Source organism: Macrobrachium rosenbergii, chromosome 40 (assembly GCF_040412425.1).
Source record: "Macrobrachium rosenbergii isolate ZJJX-2024 chromosome 40, ASM4041242v1, whole genome shotgun sequence".
Classification (NCBI taxonomy): Eukaryota; Metazoa; Arthropoda; class Malacostraca; order Decapoda; family Palaemonidae; genus Macrobrachium; species Macrobrachium rosenbergii.
In genome coordinates, this window is record NC_089780.1 from 30,314,147 (window position 1) to 30,337,665 (window position 23,519).

At 35.9% G+C, this 23,519-nt stretch overlaps 1 long non-coding RNA gene across 1 annotated transcript in view; it reads left to right on the forward strand.

Moving 5' to 3' along the window:
* LOC136825973 (uncharacterized) overlaps positions 1 to 23,519 on the forward strand; it is a 92,127-nt gene that overhangs the window by 17,997 nt on the left and 50,611 nt on the right. The window contains exon 2 of the long non-coding RNA XR_010849500.1: positions 2,160 to 2,249. This is a non-coding gene — a long non-coding RNA (uncharacterized lncRNA). The remainder of the gene's footprint in view (positions 1 to 2,159; positions 2,250 to 23,519) is intronic.

Sequence of the window (23,519 nt, forward strand, 5' to 3'; positions counted from 1 at the left end):
TCAAATAATGATGTTTCAGAATTAGCTGAAATGTCAGTAAAACGATTCCTATTTCAATGGGTTGTGTATCTGCTGACTGTAACAATAACGGACCAATATTCTTCCTTCCAGGCTACTTTTAGGCTGTTAAAAACTTGATAATTTAATCTTCATCCCTATGTCTGTATGCTTCCTGATAACTACAGGAAACATTTAGACAACTATGATCCCACTTTAGTTCTGACTACAGCTACACCGAAGGCAGCCCTGTGGATTTTAGTCCTAGGTTATTCAAATTTAGCTTAGGTGCTGTCTTGGCCTCAGGTGATTACAAAGATATCATCATATATATATTTTGTAAAGTAGATTTTGAGACCGTCATAGGCTACTTGATCTACAGTACTTCAGGTTTTTGAGTAGATGGTAGGATCAAGTTGGTAGTTGATTTTTTGGAGAGCTAGACCTATTTTGCCTGGTGATCCACAAGGTAGTGCTCTGGGAGCTTCACGATTTTTGCCTCTACTAGTTACATGACTGTTGGCCTGGAAAACTAGTTTGTGCAGCAGGCAAAAGATGTAATTCATATAGTTAATGATTTATGACAATGCAAAGGAAAGTTATGGTATTTGGTGCAGTAAGTGGGATCTTAGGCTAAAGTCCGCAAATCATGTGATGAGATTTGCCTAAGTAGCAATTTTGAATATTTGATATGTGATTTCGCTTTTGTCTCCTTAAGGTTTTCACAGCATTTTAAACCATATCATATACTGTAGAGCTATAAATACGTCCTTAGTATCTTATTTCCACAGAGATGATTGTATTTATGCCTAAGGCTCCTTATCATTTGTTCTACCATTAGTGGAATATTTTCTGTCAGGATGTAAGCAGCTTCCTGGGGCCGTTTCCTTATAGGTGTTTTTCCCAGCAATGGTAATTATGATTCGGACAGTCGTACAAAGGTGTCTTTATTTTGTCGTTATCCACAAAACTTTTCTTCAACAAGGAACTTCCTTAGTTATCTTCATTGCCTACGTGTAAGTACTAGCATGCTAATCGCTGTGCGGGTACCCACATTCAGCAGGGGGCGTCATGTTTTGTTGGGCAAATTCCAGTCCAGAGGTCTACACTAGGCATAACAGTACCTTTTAACACCTTACTACACGTAAGGGCTGGCCTTTGAGCGAGGGCCCTGGTGACATAAGGCTAAATTAACTAAATGAACCAACCAACCAATAGAGGTGCTGCAATATCACATCCAGTGCCAGGGACTCGATTCATCACTGGAGTGGGCTTCCTGGGAGAGTTTTTTTGCTGATCTTTTTGTTTCTTTTTGTAGGTTGTAAATTTTTTTTAGATTTTTATTATTTGCTTGATAGCAAATATTCCATGCGTGAAAATTGTCATATTGTTTATACCTTAACACTTGTGATATATGAACTTACAATAATAATAATAATAATAATAATAATCTAATGAGTGCTATTGTACTTTACTAAAGTTGGCGAACTGCTGTATATATTTTGAAGTTTACACATACATATGTATACATATACATAAATTAAGGCAAGTGCCATGAAGGAAAAGCGAAACAGTGGAGTGGTTGCTTTGCTAGGCCTTTCGACACACGGTCCTTTACTAGCAGACTGATGAAAAATATATAAGTAAAATGGCACAATAGAGTTCGTATAATCAACAGATAACATACAGATATCCCTGAGGATGGCGATTATAAGGAACAGGTGCACCTGGAATGCAACACAGATCATCTGTCATTTATACGACCTTTCTCGTAAACGTATTTTTATATTTCTCGTCAGTATGCTAGTAAAGGACCGTGTGTCGAAAGGCCTAGCAACCATTCCATTGTTTCACTTTCCCATCGAGGCATTTGTCTTTACATATATATTCATCACGTTCCATATCTTCGTGATTCGTTTATATATATATATATATATATATATATATATATATATATATATATATATATATATATATATATATATATATATATATATATATATATTGTGGGGGTTTGTTTGTGTACATAACTATTACTAAAAGGTGACTGTATGACCCTTCAGTTCTTAGCTATACTCAGTTTTTAGCCTTTTACTTTACCTTTATTCCAGCTTTCTTGCACGTTGCGGTCCAACCTCTCAATCTGTTACTTCTTATTTCAGCTGTGGGATTGCTCCCAGCTTCTACTTGCTGTCCAGCCACTCCAACTCCTTTTTCCACCGTCTCAAGCGCTCAGTGGCCGAAAGTGGCAGGTACGTGGCATTATGGACTAAATTTCATGTTTCATATATATACACACACACACACACACACACACACACATATTTATATATATATATATATATATATATATATATATATATATATATATATATATATATATATATATATATATGTGTGTGTGTGTATATATTTATATATGTATATATATAATGATAATAATTTTGTTTAAATACTATTTCTCGGTCAAGAAATTATGCTAGATTTTACAAGCCCTTAAATGGATGTTTAGAGAGAGAGAGAGAGAGAGAGGGAGATGCAGTTAATATAACAAGGAATTTTTCAAATCATGTAGCTTGAAGTAACGACCTAAGTAAATAATATGATGATATATTGACACTTGATTTTATAACGACCCAAGTAAGTATAATGATATAATGACACTTGATTATATCACGACATATTCAAGTATAAAATGATACACTGACTCTTGATCGTATACGCTTTTGTTATGAACCGCTGACAACAAGTAGTTTCGATAGAGTCATGAAACTACGACCAAAATTCAGATGTGTCATGATAATGTATTGTCTTGAACACAAATAATCGCGAAGTGTCCAATAAGAAACCAGATTTCGCATAGGGCCAGCGATTTAAAAGTTCGAAAGGATAAGATTTTTGTTATTCTGGTCTTAACTGTTTTCCAGAACAGTTTCATGATGTTATCTGTACAAGTACTGCTCTCCGATTTCAATTTCATGACGTAGTGGTGGTTTTAACGATTTTGATGCTTTTACCTGGAGGATATTACTGTCATTAACAGAGTATCAGGTAAAATCTATTTTTCTGATCGTTAAGTGGTATCCTCTTAACGTTCAGAAAAATAGATTTTACCTGCTACTCTGTTAATGACAGTAATATTTATGATGTAGACACAGGCATATAGCATCCACGGTAATGATGAATTAGCTAAAATTACTAAAAACTAGCCACAAGAGTATTAAAGAAGCTGCAGCACCAGTGACATTTGCAAGTGGAAGAGAAGTCAAAATGGTACAGATACAACTCTAGTGTTACGCACACTTTAATATGAGAACTCAGTGTACTGTGTTAAGATTTGTTTTAAATTCAGAAAATTCTCTTTCATTTTTTAAGAACATTTGTTCGTACCATTTTCATCGTTCACATTTTTCACGAATTTTATTGTCGAAATGCTATCAACTGGACGCAGTAGACCAGTAGGCGCACCTTTCTCTTACTAGAGCCCAGGCATAAGATCCCCGTTTTGGAAAGCTGTTAGACGTCTTTTATAGCTTTTGTGGGCTGGACCCCGAGTGGGTCTCGTCTGTTAATTTTACATTTACAAATTCTGGCGTCGATTTAACTTGAATTTATTGTTCTTGGGTTTCAGCGTGATGATGATGATGATGATCTTGGCCCATCGTGTGGGTTGTTAGTTAGGCTTTGGGGTTACACAACGAGGAACCTAAATTGAATGAATAATTGACAAAAAAAAAGAAAAAGAAAAAGAAAAACGTATTGTTTGGAAATAAACTATTTTGAGATTTATGGCCACTTGATTAAAAATGGGGTGCTGAGTTGGGGTCCCCAGAAGGGGGAAGGGGTTAGGAGAAGGAGGAGGGATCCGTAGGAGTGAGGGATCAGCCAGTCGGAGGAGACTCCTCAGTTGATGTAGTGAGGAACAGCGGGAGGTCATTACGTCACAGCGAGAGTCCCTCGGTCACTTTAGGGGGCGGTAAAGTGAAGCTTTTGGGTACGGGGGTTCCCTGGCCCCCTCCTCCCCTTTCGAAGGAATCCATTGGTGAAAATATGGTTCCGACCATCTAGACGACGTCTCTAAAGCAGTATAATGGCAGTTAGGCGAACCGTTAAATCGTTGTGATGTCATACAGGCGGGGAAGGAAGACAGGCGCAAGGAGGAGGTGATTACGGTACCCTTTAGGGGGGCCAGTCTCTCTCTCTCTCTCTCTCTCTCTCTCTCTCTCTCTCTCTCTCTCTCTCATCCTTTTCTTCTCTAGAGTTCAAGATCTGATATTCCCTTTCGATAAAGGTATTGTTTCCGAAGGCTTTTGTAGAGATATGAGATTATCGAATAAGGGTTTGGAAGTATTTTATCAGTAATTACAATGTTTCTGTTGAGTTAACCCTTAGCTCCATTTATTTCTATTTTTACAGTTTATTAACACTGTCGTTTTATAGTTGGCAAATATTATTATTAGCATTATTATTAAGAGACCAATTTCTTTTTACAGTTTCTTAATTGCCGTTTTGTAGCTGGCAATTATTATTATTATATTATTAAAAGGCTTAGCAACAACAGTGAGCTTTCGAATAATGCACAGTACTGTACAGTACTCTGTTGGGGATGTTTAGTCAAAAACCTTGATCACATTGTGTTCGTATGATGAGAACAAACTTCAATTCATGGACACATACACAGAATGCAGGTGCAATGGCGACAGTGCAAAACACATTTGCAAGGTGAAAAAAGCTTTTACCTGCTACACTATTAATAAAAGTAATAATTCGGATGCAGACACTGGCATAGCAGTCATGGTAACGCTGGATTTAGCTAACTGTACTGAATATTAACAACAATAAGAATAACTGTTAGGGAGGCTACAGCAGTAGTGATGTTTGCAAGTCCAAGTCAAAATGGTACGGACACTACCCGTGGTATTAAATAGTAATGAAATCGGACGTACTTAAAGTAACTGTGCTATTAGTAATAATGGTAATAAAGCAGGTGCAGTATTAGCGCTGGTAATAGTAATCTCAAAGGCCAATATCCGCAGAGGATGGTGCTGTAATTTGGGTCAGTCGCATTAAGAAAATACGTCTAAATCAAAGTCACAAGTATGAGCGTATATGTCCAAACCTGTTTGATCTTCTTGAATGACATTCAGAACGACATATTTTTGATAACAGACGTCGATATTTTTATGGTATTCAATCATTTTCATCTCTTATTTAATTATCACAGTTTTACTTTGCTTAACCATTCTCGTCATGGTACTGCATTACCCAGCAGTTCCAGTGCCATTTCATCAAGCCAAACAGTGATAGATTAAATCACAATGAAATAACTGTGTAGATGGTTAGGAGCACTAGGGAATAATAATAAAATGGTCAAAATTATAACCAAAAATACATATAAAAGCGGTTGTAATTTACATTCAGACCAGGTTCCTCATAGGATGACATTCCCGTAGGGGGTTAGTGCCGTCAGTGCACCTCGCGGGGTGCACTGTAGGCATTAAGGTTATTTGCAGCGTGCCTCCCCTTTTACTGTACCTCCATTTATATTCTCTTTCCTCCATCTTACTTTCCACCCTCTCCTAACAGTTCATTCATAGTGCAACTGCGAGGTTTTCCTCCTGTTACACTTTCAAACCTTTTACTGTCAGTTTCCCTTTCAGCGCTGAATGACCTCTTAGGTCCCAGTGTTTGGCCTCTGGCCTAAAATCTATATTCAGTCAGTCATAGGATGACATGACAGCGTTGGTAGAAGCTTGGCAAAAATCATAGAGGAATCTGCTAATGAAATAAAGACGCCTCCTATTGCCAACTCTTCGTTAAAATACAGTAATCGTCTAGCTTGATTGTTTAAGATGTTTTTGAAATACGGGCTGTCGCCATTCTCTTGCTCAGAGAATCAGATTGAACCTAGAGTTTTCATGATTTTTGTCTGGACAAGTTTGACGTGTCATGGTATCTCGAGTCAAGCTGTTCATAGGGAGCAAAGCAGCCACAGACGTTGAAGCAAAACTAACGGATTTATTCAGTAGATAATCGGATGTGCACTACACCACTTCACTTTGTTTCACTTTGTTTGGTTTTATGTGCAGCCGTCCACAGGGATAATTCCCTCTCTGGCGGGCCCTTTTACCTCTTCAGAATAAGATGCTTCTTATATTTCAGAATTGTCTTTCAGTGTTTTCTCGTCAGTATCGTAGCTCCTTTTTATATTTGCATTCTTCTTGTGTGCTCTTCACTTCCGGCGGTATTTTGTTGTATAGTCTTGGTGCGCAGTGTACAAATGCTCTCTCTTCTGACTTACAATTTGTTCTAGGTTCAAATAGCCTACAGTATATGCTTCGCTTGCATGTCTGATTATAATATTCATTTCTGGTCTAAAGAAGTTTAAGCAGTTTCTCAGGTATGTTGGTCCATCATATTTTAGTGCTTTAAAGACTGAAGTAGTATTTTATGTTCTAGCTTTTACTGGGATCCAATGCGTAGTTCTTTTATTAACCTTGCGGCTCTATTTTGTACTCCATTCAGTTTTCCTAGTAGGTAATTAGGGAGACCGTAGTATATAACTTGCGGTAGTCAAGCCTCGAAAGTATTTGGTAGCAAATTGCTGTTTTCAGAGTATCTTCGTTTAGGTATTTTCTGATAAATGCAATGTTTCTAATGTGATAGTTACAGGTTTTTGTAATATACAGTATATGGTTCTTCATCGCCAATTTGTAATCAATAAATACTCCTAAGTTCCTCACTGCTGCTACAATATTTATTGTTGACGAACCAATAGTTATCCTTTTTGAAGTGTTCATATTTTCGTAGTGCACTGTCAGATCCAAATAGCATACACTCAGTTTTGTCTTCATTGAGTTTCAATTTCTTAACCGGCGTCCATTTTTTGATATCTTTCATTATTGCATCAATTTTACTAATGGTGTCTTCTACCGTTTCAACAGAACTGAGTATCATCAGCATACAGTTTATACTTAACCTTGTGCTTATTTAGAATTCTAGATAATTCAGTTGTGCAAATGCCAAATAGCAGTGGACCCAGAACGCTGCCTTGGGGCACTCCTTTTGTTAGGCTTTTCTTTTCTGATTTCACATTTGATATAACCACTGTAACCTTCCTATTTTCTAAGTAGCTTTTGTATCATTTGTGTACGTCATCTTCGATGCCTACTGCTCTCGGGTCTTCAAGCAGTAGATTGTGGTCAGCTGTCAAATGCTGCACTTAGGTCAAGCATAACCAGGATGCCACATTTTCCATTTGCTATAATTTCTACCATATCATTTATAATTGCACACAATGTAGTCTCTGTTGAGTGTTTTTTCCGTATGCTGACTGATCATCAGGTATGATGCTGAGTTGTTTCAAGCGTTTCCATGTTTGTTTGTGAACTTCCGTTTCTATAAGTTTTGATAAGTACGATAGGTTCGATATTGGTCTTTAGAAGCTTAGATTTTCTTTATCACCTTTTCCTTTATAGGCCGACTTTATACAGGCAAGCTTTTCACTGTTTGGGAAAGATGCCTGTACTGGACTCATGTTGACAATAACAAAATATAACTCCCGCAACTGATCAAATTTTTGCCTCTTTTATATCACTAACGAGAAACGGGTCATTTTCACAGAAGGTGTTTTTTACTTTTCTCATCGTTTTGTCAGTCATTCATGTTCAGTTCTTTAAAGTTACTGAATTTGCTATTTCTCATCGCGATCACCGGGAGATCAGGAGGGATCTCCTTATCTAAACTATGACAGATTCTTTCAAATTTTTCTTCAAAGTCGTTCACAAAGTTATCGGCCAGGTTTTTATAGTCACCAGTTACATCAGGGAGAACTTTTTCTTTAGTGAGTCCCAATATTCCGGCTAAATTGTCCTGGATTTTGGGGGGATTTTTCTCTACACTAAACATTTTTATTGTAATCTATTTTCTTGGTTTTCACAATCAAGTCGTTGTAATGATTTTTAGATGCTTTATGCAGTGACCAGTTTTCACTACTTTTTGATTCTTTCGATCTTTTCCATAGATCCTCCATTTTTCTTTTCTTTTTCTTAGCTTCGCGTAATTTACTGTTAAACCATTTGGCATTCTCTTTAACTATTATTTGCCTCGACAATCCCGACTACTACTACTACTACTACTACTACTACTACTACTACTACTACTACTACTACTACTAGCGGAGCAAGAGTAGCTTAGGATCATCGTAACAAAAGGCAATTTGTCTGTAATCATTTGCCGAAGGTGAATTTTCATTTGTAATTTCAACTGAGATTAGTAATATGTTTTGTGGTTTCGTTGCTTCGACGGGTTTCACCTTGAAAATACCTAAAAGAACACGGAAAAGGAGAATGAAGCTTCAAAGAGTAAACTAAAGACGAAAAAATACATTGCAAAGATGAATCGGCCGAAAGTACAGCGAGCTATAATGCCTGAGTCATTAAAGTTGAAGAGATTTTTTTCAGAAGATGACCAAAAAGTAAGAGTTGTGTTGGTTTGTTTCGTATCAGTTCTTATATCGCTGTAGATCTACGTGGAACGGTAGACCTAAAACGAGGAAGGATTACGAAACCAGACGCGGAACTAGGGACCTTTCATTGTCAAAAGTTTTGTTGAATTCATCGTATATCAACTGCTTTGAACATGGTTCCTTTGGGATGTTAAGAGGTGAAGGCAGCAATGGTGTCGTGAAAGTTAAATACGTAATGAATATATAATTTTACACTTAACGTATACTTATATAATATATATATATATTTATTTATATATATAACATACATACATACACATTATATATATGTATATGTGTATATATATACAGCATACGCTTGAATTTTTTATTTTCAGATATGAAGCCACAAATATCGTTTAATATCCAATTTATAAATTATAGGTTTAGGATATTTGAGGCATGGTGAATTGGATATTAAACGATATTTGTGAATAAATGTATGTATATATATATATATATATATATATATATATATATATATATATATATATATATATATATATGTGTGTGTGTGTGTGTGTGTGTGTGTGTGTGTGAGAGAGAGAGAGAGAGAGAGAGAGAGAGAGAGAGCACTCCACGACGAGACAAGAACCGTTACGTTATATTTAAATCAAGGCTACGCTGTATTTGCGCGGCGCTTTCTATAGCGCCTCGTACCCGGGGCGACAAAAGGATTGTCCTCGTAACCTTAAGTAACTTGCCTTCAGGTGCCCTAATGAGGACGACAGCCCAGGGTACGCGTACCCAGCGGTTGAGCGTACCGGCTGATTGCCCTCTGCATTTGCTTAGAAAGCTGACTGTTCAGTATGTTTTCGGGTCGTTGGGGAAAGCGTTCTTCATTCATGAACTGGTCAGCAGATAAGTGGCTGCATATTGAACAGAAAAACTTGGGGTGTTTACATCTAAAGGGTCGATATGCATACGCCCACACACATTATATATTATATATATATATATACTATATTATGTATATGTATGTACATATATACTTACATACATTTATACATACATACACACACACACACACACACACACACACACATATATATATATATATATATATATATATATATATATATATATATATATATATATATATGTGTGTGTGTGTGTGTGTGTGTGTGTTATATACGAAAATATAGTGCAATCTGCCTTACTATGCAAACAGGAAATAAGTTTGAAATAAAACTGTATTTAAAAATTTTGTCAGTTGACAAGTATGTGAAAATTAGTAAGTATCAGATTTTATTCAGATGTAATTATTAGGTTTGCACGTTATGTATTCAGAGAAGTAACTTTGAAGAAGGATGTGACATTTACTTGTGACTGAAATATATATTTACGAGATTACGATATTATACGTCCTTAGGGTTTAAGCCTAGTTTCGATGTTCGAAACTCTCTTAATATAAGAAAAAACTGCTTTCTTTCTTATTTTTTTGGTCACTGGTGGCCACTTTGATGGGACAGAGGGGCATTGCTTAAGCACGAGGTAAGGACAAAGTAATTACTGTTTCATAAGAAGTCTGTTTAAATACCTTTAAGCTAGTTAAGCTAATGGAAGTAATTTTTTCCTTTTTTTGACTCATGCAAATTCTCATTTAAGTCTGTGCAATTTTTTTGCTGCCGTTGAGAAATAATTTTATTCCTTGGATTACGAAAAAACCGCGATATTTGGATTTAGATTGTTCTGAAAATGTTACATTAGGCGTACGATATTGGTCCAACTGAGATCTAAAAGATAATCTAATTACTTGTCCTACGGCTGACCTTCACAGTTTCTAAAGACGTATAAAATATTTGTAGTTGTCCCTGTATCGCTTACCATTTGCAAATTTGTATCATGCGAGCCTTGGTACGTGACCATTTGTTGAAGCTGGGGTATGCCCTACTCTTAGTGAAGTCTCGTGGTGAGGTATGTTGTTCACTGCTTTCTTCGTGCTATTGTTTATTTTAGGAAACATTTAATTATCAGGATTTAAAGGTATGAGTGAATATTAATTTGTACCTTCGAACAGCAGGCATTGGGGTTCAGAATGTTAGGGCGTTTTCTTGTTTGTTAACTTTCCATGCCGATAGTAGGGCGACTTTAAAATGTCGAGATGTTTTAGATAAAAGTTGAAGAAAGAGTGGAAAAAAATCCCCGGAAATATTGGTGTCTTCATATGGGACCTAAATATGTCTTCAAAAATATAAAAAGCAGGTTACAGATTTCACCGACCTTTTGTTTATTAGATGATAATGTTCAGTCAAACTTTGATACATTGTTTGATCGGTTGATTTACTCTGTGTAGCCCGTCGTGGCTACGATAATGGTAATTGTAATTAGATCTTGAATATACTTCAGCAGGGCAGATTATCCGAAAGGCTGATATTTAGATGAGCTTGTTTATGAAATTGAAACTATTTCGGATAATTTTTTGAGATGTTGGTTTTTTGGATCGAAATACTTTGAGTACATTTTGTGTTTAATATCTTCCCTCATTCAGAAAAATAAATTGATAGAAATTTTTATAGGTAGTTTGGGGAGTTCTTGTGCTTAGGAAATACTTAGATTTCTTTTTATACTTGGTTGCAAAAGCGGTATGAGAGAAACAAATACGTAAGCGTTCGGCCTTAAATCCTGCTTTAAGACAGTTCTCCTGCATTGTCAACCTTGACAAGCGCTATAGGTTTTAACTTTTCCATAATTAGATTTTTTAATGATTGTATGTTTTGCATCTTTGTGCTGTCAGTGGACCAGCACCAGCATCAACAGATAATATCTTGAATTAAAAAGACTTTTAGCACAATTTCATTTACATTGAGTTTATAAAACTGCGGGTTTTCCTATTGGGAGGCGTGGGGGCTGGGACTGATGGGTCTCTTAACACAAGGGTGTAGTCATCATCATTTGGTGTACTTTATTATATTGCATTGTTTTCATTATACACATCTATTGTATTTTTTGAGTTAGACGATTCTATTTTACATATTAAGTTTTAAGTGTTAACAGGTTTGTAAAGTAAATTTTAATTATCGTTCCTGCTGCTGAATTTTATTTATTTCATAGTAATACTATCAAAGTCAATGGTCCATGTAGACACTCGCAGCAATACACTCAGACTTTCCATTTCTTATTGAGAGAGAGAGAGAGAGAGAGAGAGAGAGAGAGAGAGAGAGAGAGAGAGAGAGAGAGAGAGAGAGAGAGAGAGAATGTGAGTAAATTTATGAAGACATCATTTGCATTGCCAAGTCGTTTGTTTTACAAACAAAAATTGTAAAATAAAACTTGAACAGAAACGTTGCTGTAATATCACTATGCTGGGTATAAGAGAGAGAGAGAGAGAGAGAGAGAGAGAGAGAGAGAGAGAGAGAGAGAGAGAGAAAGGAGACTTGATGGACGAGAGTCAACGGTGTGCAGTAAAGTGCTCCAGGAAAAAAAAAAAGCTTTTGAGAATAGTGGAGTTGAAGTGTTTACATATAGAGCATTGCAAGAGGCGTGAGAAAGGGCCACTAAATGACCATGGGGAGAGAGAGAGAGAGAGAGAGAGAGAGAGAGAGAGAGAGAGAGAGAGAGAGAGAGAATAATTCAGTGCAGAGGTGTTTGGTATTAGAGTGGACACGTTTTTGAGAGCTGAATAGGGCCGCAAGAATGAATAGTTGGGAGGGTGTCTTATTATCCTGTCGAACCTCTGATGGCCGAGTTGAACGGTAATGATCTCATGTGCCTCAGTAAACTCTTCTCTCGTTAAGCAGACATTTGGATTTAAAAACGCCAAACACATGACAGGGGACGGAAGAGTCTACTCGTTTCATGTTGAATATTTACGAAAACTCGACTGTTCTATAAAGGATGCCTCTCTCTCTCTCTCTCTCTCTCTCTCTCTCTCTCTCTCTCTCTCTCTCTCTCTCTCTCTCTCTCTCTCATAGGGTTTGTTTTATGAACGGATCTCATAAAGCACATATGTTGATGTACACACGCTATCTATTAAATCACATACTGTATATAATTATATATATATTAAAGTAAATATATATATATATATATATATATATATATATATATATATATATATATATATATATATATATATATATATATATATATATATATATATAATGGTGTGTGTGTGTCTTGTCTGTTTGTGTGTATACAAATATTAAGCCTCAGGTATCGTTTTAATGACGAGTTCACTTTATCTAGGAATAATTTAAATCCAAAGGCAGTCCTAACTGATAAAATATGCCCAAGGTATAATGAATTGACATTAAACGGTACTTGTAGCTGAGTATTTGTGAATATAAAAAAACAACAAAAACTCACATATATTAGAGCTACAAGCACGTTAACTCTCAGAAAAACAATCAAAGCAAAATCGAAAAGGGTTCCTGCGAATCCGTGAACGCGAATGTTTCCCTTGTCCTCTTTTTCGCGTAAAATCTCCTCTTAGTATTTTCCTCGAGCGAATGGGAGACCGCGGAACTCACCGCAAGCGGCTGGCGACAAACAAGCGGTCAAGCGGACATCACAACTGTCGCCATAAACATTTAATTACCAGACTTCAACTTTTTCGCGAGTCGTTAAAAGCTGCGTTGTTATTGTTGTCCCTCGCCCTGAGGGGCGTTTCCCCCGCCCCCTCTCCCTCTCTCTCTCTCTCTCTCTCTCTCTCTCTCTCTCTCTCTCTCTCTCTCGTCTGATGGTAATGGGAAAGACCTACTGTATTTGAGTGGTTTTCCACTATTGTTACTCTCTCTCTCTCTCTCTCTCTCTCTCTCTCTCTCTCTCTCTCTCTCTCTCGATTGTCTGATGGTAATGGGGAAGTCTTACAGTATAGAATAACGAGCGAAAACGTTTCATCATTCCTTCTCACGATCCCGTCCGTGTGCTGAAGATAATGAATGATACCGAGTTTTTTTTTCTATTGAATGACATTGAATGTCACCTTAAATATAGTTTAGCTGCCAAACGCGATTGAAAATCCTGCGACTTGTAGTTTTGGGACCATAGCTCAGGCAGAAAGTAAGTGAAGATTTCTTCTTAGGAGCAGCACTCCGATACATTTGAGCTCATAAGAACTCTCTTAATTTCAGTTGAGAGGTATTCTTTTGTTCTGATTTAATTATTATACCTGGAATAACAATATTTTTTTGATAACACACTGTTTTGAACTTAGAGATGGACACGTACTGAGAGGAAATTTATCATAAAACCTAATGAAATCTGGACCTTTGCAGTCTACAATTCATTTGAAGTGGACAGACGTAGATTTTGGACAAACAGTCCAGTATATAAAGTACTGTACAATATATATATATATATATATATATATATATATATATATATATATATACAGTATGTATGTTTATATATGTATATATGTGTGTGTGTGTGTGTGTGTGTGTGTGTGTGTGTATGTTTGTGGTTATGGTAATGTTCTTACCGAACTGACAAACTATTCATGACCGAAGCAAAAGCAAGTTAATGTTTATGGAGAGTTTTTTTGTGTGTGTGTGTGAATTTACAGCAAATAATAGGGAGCTAAAGAGAATTATTGTCACTTTTTGCTGTTTCTCCTACTCATGGATTTTAGAATGAAAAATACAGTTGGAGATGGAATAGATGATTTAGGTCGGAGCCTATGATGATCATACTCTAGACAACGAATATATAATTCATATGTTTTCTGTGTGTGACAACGGCAGTCTTTGGCCAGTTACCCCAGTTCCTCATTGGACGGGTGGTTATCGTCCTCGGCTAGCTGTACTCTGCTGGCCCAGCGCTCGAATCCCAACCGGCCAATGAAGAATTAGAGGAATTTATTTCTGGTGATAGAAACTCATTTCTCGTCATAATGTGGTACGGATTCCACGATAAGCTGTAGGTCCCGTTGCTAGGTAACCAATTGGTTCTTAACCACGTAAAATAAATCTAATCCTTCGGGCCAGCCCTCTCTAGGAGAGCTGTTAATCAGCTCAGTGGTCTGGTTAAACTAAGCTATACTTAACTTTGGCCAATTACCCCGCAGTTGGGGAGGGGTGGGGACGCTATGCATGTTGTGTCCATACACTCCAACTACAGTAACTTCGTCTTTTCACTGTCTTGAATTCTGAGTGCCCCAGTGTTTGGCTTCATAGTCTCTTTCCATTGATTCCTGCATGAGTGTGCAACATGGAGGTACCCTAGGCCGAGCTTTGAAACAGTGCGTAATATCCTTAGGGTTAGGACTTACCGTCTCGAACCTGTCTTATTTTTATTCTCCCAAGATACATCATCCTTTCATCGTCGATGCAAAGAGAGAAAGAGAGAGCAAACTTTGCTTTATTTATACGCAAGTTTTCCTTATGGGGTTACTGCCGTCAGTGCACCTCAATTGTTGCACTGTTGGCATTACTTAAGATTCTTTGCAGCATCCATTCGGCCCCAAGCTGCAACATTTTTCATTCATTTAACTGTACATCCATTCATATTCTCTTTCTTCCATCTGACTTTCCACCCTTTCTAGCAACTGCGTGCAGCTGCGAGGTTTTCCTCCTGTTACACCTTTCAAACCTTCTTTCTGTGAATTTCCCCTCCAGCGCTGAATGATCTCATAGATCCCAGGGCTTGGCCTTTGGCCTAAAATTCTATATTCAAGTTATACCCAAGTTACATACTTGTAGACCAGGTAGCCTGAGTGAGTTAGGAAAAAGATTAAGTGTTCGTGTACGAGACACCTGCTAATTTGCCGGAAGTCATCAAAACTCTCTGTAGCTGTTACCAGAGATACAACACTATAGTAAAAAGAGATAAACTCCATTAAAGTGACGTCCTTGTTGATTTCTTGTGTGAGGTGAACCACCTACACGTTTTAAGATTTCGTGGAAGACGAAGTGTAGAATTATTTCAAGGTAAAGTCTTGATTTGCCGACTTATAGAAGGAAGACGAAATAGCTTGATTTAAAATCTTTTAATGGCAAGTTTCACTGAAAGGTTTTGAGGAACTCGCTAGTTTTTGTGTAACTTTTTTTTAATTCTGCATCATAGATTATCGCCCAGAAATCCATTTAAGATGGCGAACAGCTCCATGTTCATCAGTTTTAGTTGTCTGTAAAAGAAAACTATTGAGATGGCCATTTGTCTGTCCGTCCGCACTTTTTCTGTCCGCCCTTACACCTAAAAAAACTACTGAGGCTAGAGGGCTGCAGACTGGTTATGTTGATCATCCACCCTCCAGCCATCAAACAACAAATTGCAGCCACCTAGCCTCAGTAGTTTTTATTTTATTTAAGGTTAAAGTAAGCCATGATCGTGCGTCTGGCAGCGCTATAGGACAGACCACCACCCGGCCGTGGCTGAAAGTTTCATGGGACGCGGCTGAGAGTTTCATAGGCCGTGGCTGAGTTTCATACATCGTTATACGCCGTACAGAAAACTCGATTTTTTACTTTTTTTCCCCCTTTATCAAAAGGAGAAGTATTAAAGACTTGTGACAGAAAATCTCATGTTAAGACTATGACGAGCGAACTTTTTCCTGTTATTTTTAGTAGGCCTTGCGGTGATACTGATAATTAATCTAGGATCCACATTAACGGTGATGGATTTTAATAGGTAACTAAAATTACAATGTGTTGCAATTTGCTGAGCATCCCTCGTGTGTATGTTTGCGTAAACTTAGATTTTATTACTGAAATTTGAGCTCCAACGAATACAAATGATTGCAAATAAGATTTTTAATTACATTTATTATTGTTATTATTATTATTATTATTAATAAGATTCATGAAGTTTATTATTATCAGTTATTTAAGTAATATTAATTTCGATTATTATTATTATTATTATTATTATTATTATTATTATTATTATTATTATTATTATTATTATTTAGCGTTGTCATTTATCATATTGTTATTGTTCTCCGCTTTTAAGCGTTAAATTACTTAAATATTTCTACAGATAGCTTTTCCAAATTTGAAAGAAAAAAGGGCCATGATAATGAGAGTAGATATTTGTGGAAAAATTTATCATCATCGTCGTCGTTATTTCATAGTGCTATTAGAAACCTTAGCAAGCAGCTTCGTAGCAGTTTACAAATTTCTACAGTTTAACGACGAGACTGCCAGGAAACGCTGTGTTATGGTGTGGTAATTACAGAAAATAAAAAGTTTCGAAAAGCGCCGCTGGAGACTCGACTTATCTCTCGACCAGCCTCATACGCTGAGGGTTGTGATAGTTGTTAGAATGAATTAGATAACAGCGCCATCTGCGGACTTGTGCCCCTACTAAAACATGCCGTAAAGATAAAGGCTTTTTCCGTGGAAAGGGCGATTTTTAACCGCCAGTCCACCCGCGAAAAAATAAGCTGCCGATAAGAAAGATGTAGCTTTGCGTAACAGTTAAGACCGTTTTAGCGATGTTAGTCTTTTAGATACGAACTTCGGTATCTCTCTCTCTCTCTCTCTCTCTCTCTCTCTCTCTCTCTCTCTCTCTCTCTCTCTCTCTCATTTTCTTGGGCGTATTTCGATGCCTCTGTTGACCTTAGCGGTGAATCATATATCTGGATGCTGTGCACCTTTTGTGGTGTAGTAAGACGCGCTGCAAATGAGGTTTCTTTGTCGATATATGGAGTACCAATGTTTTCCGCTTAGAGGGATCATATCACCTGGAATGTTCTTCATTGTAGGGGTGGGTAGAGCTCTCGGCTAGCATGCTGTTGGCCCAGCGTTCGACTCTCCGACCGCCCAATGAAGAATTAGAGGAATTTATAGGTGTTAGAAATTCATTTCTCGTCATAATGTGGTTTGGATTTCACAATAAGCTGTAGGTCCCGTTGCTAGGTAACCAGTTGGTTCTTAGCCACGTAAAATAAATCTAACCCTTCGGGCCAACCCTCTCTTGGAGAGCTGTTAATCAGCTCAGTGGTCTAGTTAAACTAAGGAATACTCAACATTTTAACTGGAATGTGAATGTGGCGGTGACAATTTTAATTTTTCTTAAACCATCCTTTATAAAAGAACTGTTCATTGAATTGAATATAAATTATATATATATATATATATATATATATATATATATATATATATATATATATATATATATATATATATATATATATATATATACATACATATATATAATTTACATATAAAATGTTTGTATACTCGTATATGTGTGTATATTGTTGAAGTTAAACAGTGTTAGTGAACGCCAAGGAGCCCTGTCAGCCAGAATCACACGCCTCGTTTTGTCAGCCCTGTCTTATTGAAAAGTCTGATGATCAGACTGGACAGATTTCATATTGCCCGTGGTTGATTTGATTTGACAAAATTTATGCTGACAAATCAAGCACTGGGGCACTTTGACATTCAGTGCGGAAGGCAGTGAAAAGAGAGAGTTGGAGTGGTTGGATAGCAAGATAAAGAGATCCAGAAAATAAAGCAGGCGAACTACTATGATCTAAGGGTGGAACTAGGAGAAAATACCAAATAGCACGAAGAAGTAAGAGTTAGAGAGGTTGGATAGCAAACTGAAGAAAGGAAGTGAGAGTGGAGGTAAAATACAAGGCTAAAAGGAGCTTGCAGCTAGGGGCCGCAGGATCGCTGCAAACACCCTTTAGTAATGCTTACAGTGCATCGCATGAGGTGCATTGACGGTACTACCCTCCTAAGGGGATTGTCCGTGATAAAGGTTGGCGAAGCATGTTCGAGAGACTCTGAAGATTGGCATTTTGACCAAAAGTAAGACGTTTCATGGTCTCCGTTAATGTTAATCCATAGGGAGCAGCCATAGGTGTTTTAATAATAATAATAATAATAATAATAATAATAATAATAATAATAATAATAATAAAACTCAGGGCCATATATAGGGCCATATATAGAGATAGACAAGGTAGATTCATTGCAGTACAAAAAAGTTTAGATGCACGAGATAGAAAGTAATTAAAAGGAACGTTTACACCCTACATTCATCATCATCATCATCATCATCATCATCATAATGATAATAATAATGTAAAAATGAGTTTTCAGTTACTGTTACAGTTTGATAATAAGGAAGAGTGAACTGCAACTCTCAATAATAATAATAATAATAATAATAATAATAATAATAATAATAATAATAATAATAATAATAATAATAATATAATAATAATAATTTGAGAAACAAATCCACGGTTATATGTATGGGTGCAAACGACAGATTGAAAAGGAGAATCGTACAGATTTTCGAAAGTTCTCAGTTCAGCTTTATTTTTAAATGTATTTATACCCACACATAACTGTGGATTTGTTTCTCCATTTCAAGACTCATACTAATTTGAGTGTTTTTTAATAGGAATAATGATAATCCCCGTAGGTGGGTAGTGCCGTCAGTGTTCCTTACAGGGTGCTTTGTAGGCATTACTAAAGGTTCTTTGCAGAGTCCCTTCGGCCCCTAGCTGCAACCCCTTTTGTTTCTTTTACTGTACCTCCATTCACATTATCTTCCGTCTTGCTTTCCACCCTCTCCTAACAATTATTTCAAAATGCAACTTCGAGGTCTTCCTCCTGCTACACCTCGCAAATATCTTACTCGCAATATCCTTTGCAGTGCTGAATGACCTCGTAGGTCCCAGTGCTTTGGTCTTTGGCCTAAACTCTATATTCCATTCCAATAATGATAATAGAAATATTAATAATAAACTTGTGTTTTCCGGTGGCAGAAGCTACATCTCAGATTTATGCTATCAGTCGCAGAAAGCTTTCGCTGTATGTTGGATGTCAGCCGTATTAAGCTTGGATCCTTCGTTGTAGTCTGCCCCAAATACAAAAATTCATGTTCTCATTGCAGTTAGTGACTCAGACGAATATTTGTAGCTCCAAAGCGAGTGTTTGAGGGGTCCAGCGAGTAGATATTCATTGTGTATTGCTTTAGGTGTAAGTTATGTTTAAGTCGTCTTGTTAAGCGAAAGAGATTTGTTGAAAGCACGCTATCTTGAAATCCGTTGAATGAGTCAAAGGTGTCCCAATTTGACAATTACTGCTTGGCTTAATTACTTATTAATTTAATCAAAACTATCAGGCTTACATGAACAATAAAAAATAAGATTTTACGTTTTTTTAATATATATATATATATTATATAATATATATTATATATATATAATATATATATATATATATATATATATATATATATATATATATATATATATATATATGTATATATATATAAAATTCATTATAAATGTCCTTTACTTCCGACATGAGCAGAGTTCTTTCGATGGTTAGAATCTCAGGGCAGATAATCATTCACTTTAACGACTCTGTCATCCCCGTTATTGATGACAACCACATGTTATTAATAGCAAATCCTTGCATGCGTTAATGAAGGCCTTAGTTCCTTTCCAAGTTCCTCTTGACAAATGAGTAATGTTCGTAACTCTCTCTCTCTCTCTCTCTCTCTCTCTCTCTCTCTCTCTCTCTCTTCTCGAGTTACACAAGAAACCATTTGTGCAAATAAATAATGATTCGGTTACAAGGAACGGTTGTTTACACCATAATCGAGTGTTTAAACCGGGTGGAATGAGGCCAGGAAAGGGGGGTTGCAGTGCGTGGTCATATATCATGGAGACACACCCTTCCCAGACCCATGGCATGTCATTTACCAATTCCCTTATGCCCATACCGACCTCCCTCTTAACACATACAAACAGACTATGGTCTCAAGAGTCATTTGCGGGCAACCGTGAAGATACGTTTTCTTTGCACAAAAAACGTGTGTAACCGTTGCGGCGGTGTTCGCGTTTTCTATGTACTGTTGGCTCAGGGATATAATAATGTCTATTAAAATAGGGGTCAAATCAATTGTTACAATTTTTAATTGGTTTACAATGATATAGACGATGAGAATTTTGAAGAACTACACGCACATACCAATACACAAACGCGCGCAAACACAGACACACACGCACACACTGAGTTTTGATTATTTTATATATATATATATATATATATATATATATATATATATATATATATATATATATATATATATATATATATATATTTATATATAATTAGTAATCTAAGCTCAGCAAATTTTATTAAGGCAAAATATTTAGGGACGACTATAATAATTAAATCCCAAGAACCTCACTTATTAAATTTAATGATATTTCGAACGTACGTGAATTAATAACTTATTAAATCCTGTTAAATTATGTATAAAGTTTTGTTTTAATATCAGATTGATTTTAATATTAGACGTAATTGAGTGATTAGTTTATTTGCTTATATTATTTGAGAAATTAAGAGTTTCAAGTCTTAGATTTATCATGTGCTTTTAAAAATAATCAAAACAAAGTTCTAATTTCTCCAGATGCGGAGAAAGGATTTAATTGCCGCTAAGTTTTACACGGGCATTCTATTTTTTGTATATTCCCATAAACTGAAAAAAAATGATTATTATTATTATTATTATTATTATTATTATTATTATTATTATTATTATTATTAAAAAATTCATTGTCGTGATTAAATTGTTGTGGTTTGAAAATCCACAAGTTTATCAATAAACTGTATTATTTGTAAAAGGTAAAAACAAAGGCTTTCGAAAATCTGAACGGTGTTCCTCCTCAGTGTTTAACTTTAACAGATAATATAATTTATTGATGTAATTGTGGATCTTCAATGTACATTATTATTATTATTATTATTATTATTATTATTATTATTATTATTATTATTATTATTATGAAATAAAGTCTAATGGAAACTAATAACGTCGGCCTTAAAAATGAGAAGAGCGTAGGAAATGAATGTTTGACAAGAAACCCATTAACTAGAAGTCAGACATATGTCCGCATACCGGATATTTACTTTTTCCCTTTTCAGCCGCAGTTTAAACATTCTCTTGTCTTTACTTCGGCCGCCACCGTGAAGAGAGAGAGAGAGAGAGAGAGAGCACTTTTTTCCTATACCGAAGTATGCTGCTAAGGAATTTTAATTGGCTTTAGCTGTATTTCGTAATCTTTGCTTTACAGTATATATATATATATATATATATATATATATATATATATATATATATATATATATATATATATATATATACACGGGACGGGACGACGAACTTATTATCAACTAAAAATTCCCCTTCGGTAACATGTATGAAAATATATTATTTCCGAGGTAGAGCGAATTGGATATTAAAGGACGTTTGTAGCTTACTGATTGTATATGAATCACGGTGATGTGATAAAAAGTCATGTATATGTATATATATAGATGTATGTATATATGTATATATATATATTTTTTTTTCAAGTAAATTGCATTGCTGCAATATGCGAAATAATTCACTGATGTTTAATTTTATTTGGCAAGCATGCGCGCAATCACATGTAGGCTATATATTGTATATATTTATATATATATATATGTGTGTGTGTGTGTGTATTATATTATATATATATAGCCTCGGTAATTGGGTGGCTACTTGGAAATCTTAGCTTAATGATAAATGATATTGCCAAGACCAGGAGGAAAAAAAAATATATAATATATATATGTTATGTATATGCATATGTATATATATACATATACAGTATGTATGTATATTTATATATGTGTATGTATGTGCGTGTCTGTGTATGTGTGCACACGCGTGCTTGTAAACAGGCGGGTAAAATTAAACATTCATGAGCTATTTCGCATATTGCAGTAATGCAATTTTCCTGAGTCATGACAAATTATTGATTATATTAAACTATTAATAAATTTGGGAAGGAATGAAAGTAAAGAGTACGAGCAAAGGAGATCGATTTCCGCAGTCTAACACAATGACAGGTCGATCATTTTGAGTTTTCCGTCTTTACATTTTATTTGAAGATCAGATTTCATATTATTACTTTTATCCGTCTTTATGTTTTATTTGAAGATCAGATTTCATATTGTTGTCATTACTATTAGCCAAGTTGCAACCTTCATTGAGAAAGCAGGATACTGTAGGCACAAAGGCTCCTTTAAGGAAAGTAGTAGAGCGCGGAAAAATACCAATGTAAGAAGAAATCATTCAAGTTACGTAAGGAGAAAAAGTAACAATCACAAACACTTGAATTATCAAGTGGAGTTTTTGTTAGTCTGCTTGACAAGGAAAGCATTTGAACCAAATTACAAGGTGGTGGGGGACATTACCTAGATATTTATGCATACGTTATAAAGATACCCTTCGTTACTTTAAATAAGGCCTGCTTTTATATTTAAGCGGCGTAGTTTAAGTTCTTTGACCAGAACTGCGTAAAACGCTCTTAGGTAACATAACGCTTGTGAACAATAAATTTTTCTTCAAAAGTTTTTGACATTTGTTACCCAATTTAAACTGGTTTCATTTTTATTCATTTATTTATTTTTTTTTTTTACAAATAACATGATAAACAAGTGAAGTCGAGTTTTCTGTGCAGCTTATAATCAAGGCCACTGAAAATAGATCTATCTTTCGGTGGTCTCGGTATAATGCTGTTCATATGAGCCGCCGCCCATGAAATTTTAACCAAATAAAATTTAAACTACTGAGGCTAGAGGGCTGCAATTTTGTCTGTTTGATGATTGGAGGGTGGATGATCGTCATACCAATTTGCAGCCCTCTAGCCTCAGTGGTTTTTACGATCTGAGGGCGGACAGAAAAAAGTGCGGACGGACAGATAAAGCAATCTCAATAGTTTTTTCTTACAGAAAACTAAAAACTAAACCCGAACCATTCGGTTACGGCCGATTAAAAGAAGACCAGTTACCAAATCAACGACTTGACTCTCTCTCTCTCTCTCTCTCTCTCTCTCTCTCTCTCTCTCTCTCTCTCTCTCTCTCTCTCTCTCACTTGTACAATCAGTTCTTCCTAGACTAAACCATCCACTACGTTAACACCAGATATGTCTTATCTTCTGAAATTCCAACGTTAGACCACCTGAATATAAAGTCCAACGTTAGACCACCTGAATATGAAGTCCAATGTTAAACCACCTGAATATAAAGTCCAACATTAGACCACCTGCATATAAAGACCATTCTAT